The sequence below is a fragment of the Bos indicus x Bos taurus genome, chromosome 18 (genome assembly GCF_003369695.1).
Source record: "Bos indicus x Bos taurus breed Angus x Brahman F1 hybrid chromosome 18, Bos_hybrid_MaternalHap_v2.0, whole genome shotgun sequence".
NCBI lineage: Eukaryota > Metazoa > Chordata > Mammalia > Artiodactyla > Bovidae > Bos > Bos indicus x Bos taurus.
In genome coordinates, this window is record NC_040093.1 from 14,833,055 (window position 1) to 14,835,493 (window position 2,439).

Consider the following 2,439-nt stretch of genomic DNA (forward strand, 5'->3'; position numbering starts at 1 on the left):
ACCCCTGTCACTGTAGCATTGTGCTCCCTAGGCAGGGTGAATTTCTTTGTGGAGACTGCAGATCTCATTGAGTCTAATTCTCCCTCATGCCTGATGCAGACTGATTGTGGAGCATGAAACGCCATCCCAGTCAATGGAAATCCTCCCGTCCTCAACACCACGTAAGCTCCCATGGGCTATGTGAACTTCGGCCCAATACGCACCTCCCCATGGACAGTATACTTAATCTCTTTCATATCTGTGACAAAGTTAACAAAGACAGTGAACATCACTAAGCATGGGGAACTTTCTGTGGCTGCTGTGAACCCCTGTGGGACAGCATGAACAATTTTCCAAGGGTCTACCTAAATGGGCTGTGGGAACTCTCTGATGAATGTAAGTTTGTTCAGACCCACCCATACTCAGAGATGCAGATGACACCACCCTTATGGCAGAAAGTGAAGAAGAACTAAAGAGCCTCTTAATGAAAGTGAAAGAGGAGAGTGAAAAAGTTGGCTTAAAGCTCAACATTCAGAAAACTAACATCATGGCATCCGGTCCCATCATTTCATGGCAAATAGATGGGGAAACAGTGGAAACAGTGGCTGACTTTATTTTTCTGGGCTCCAAAATCACTGCAGATGGTGATTGCAGCCATGAAATTAAAAGATGCTTACTCCTTGGAAGGAGAGTTATGACCAACCTAGACAGCATATTAAAAAGCAGAGACATTACTTTGTCAACAAAGGTCCATCTACTCAAGGCTATCGCTTTTCCAGTGGTCATGTATGGATGTGAGAGTTGGACTATAAAGAAAGTTGAGTGCCGAAGAATTGATGCTTTTGAACTGTGGTGTTGGAGAAGACTCTTGAGAGTCCCTTGGACTGCAAGGAGATCCAACCAGTCCATCCTAAAGGAGACCAGTCCTGGCTGTTCATTGGAAGGACTAATGTTGAAGCTGAAACTCCAATACTTTGGCCACCTGATGTGAAGAGTTGACTCATTTGAAAAGACCCTGATGCTGGGAAAGATTTGAGGGCAGGAGGAGAAGGGGACAACAGAGGATGAGATGGTTGAATGCCATCACCAACTCAATGGACATGGGTTTGGGTGGACTCCGGGAGTTGGTGATGGACAGGGAAGCCTGGCATGCTGTGGTTCATGGCGTTGCAAAGAGTTGGACATGACTGAGCGACTGAACTGAACTAATGTCTACCCTATGGGTACAGTATAAACAGCTCTGTAAAACTTTCCTCAACTCAGGGACTCAATATGGGACTACTCAGTATGGGCCCACTCAATATGGAAGTGCAAACTCTCTTTTGGAATGATATTAAAATAGCAGTAATAATATGACGGTATAAGGTAGTATAAGTCATAACATAATATAGTGTGCTCAGTTGCTAAGCTGCCTCCGACCCTTTGCAGCTCCATGGACTGTAGCCCGCCAGGCTCCTCTGTTCATGGGATGTTCCAAGAATACCGGAGTGGGTTGCCATTCCCTTCTCCAGGGCATCTTCCTGACCCAGGGACTGAACTCACATCGCCTGCATTGGCAGGCGGATTCTTTACCACTGAGCCACATGGGAAACCCTGTAATGTAATAGCATAAGAAATAGTGTAAGCTTCTTTCCCAGTGTGAACTTCTTGCAGACAGTGAAATTTGCGCCACTCTCAAGGCAAATCTGTGGACAGTTGATAATGTGAATGTCATGGATAATGTCAATCTCCTTCATATTCAGTGAATCCCATTGGACAACTGATATTTGCTTATAGCTCAAAGTGGACTGACCACGTCACAATACACTCTCTCACTTGTAGTGTGAATGTTACAGGCATACGGCCCTGCAATAGTCTGGGTGCATTTTCTTCACACCTGGTGTGAACCCCGCATCTGGGCAGCAGGAATCTACTACCAACAGGGCATATCCCTCTCCTCCCAACCCCAGTGTGATCCGCCCCCCACCAGGTGTGAACACCTACAAAGTGTAAGCTCTTCACGGAATGCAGTGTGATGCTCCATGAAGTGCTGTATTTCCCCATCTCAAGCCTTCCTCTCACCCTACGCCCAGGGGGGCTATCAGAAAACTGAGCCGCCCTAAATGTCAAAGTCTTGGGGAAGGTGGCCTGTCCCCAGGGTCACCAAGCCCCAGGCCACGCGCGGAGACTACTCCGCAGCGCGCGCCACCACACAAGTGATAGTTCTCTACCCTCCCGATGGCAACAGGGCTTTCCGCGGGGCCGCGCCAGACTTTCTGAGACTGTTGATTGGTTGTAGTCGCGGCCACCCGGCGGCCAATCAAACGGGGGAAAGGTGACATCACTTATTCTCCTTCCCTCCCCCCCGCAAACTTCCCTACTCCCAGCTACCAGCAGCAACAACCACGTGGGGGAGGGGTAAGAGAGTAGAACCCGGTGAGGTCATTGCACCGCCCCGACTGCTGCTGATTGGCTACGGGG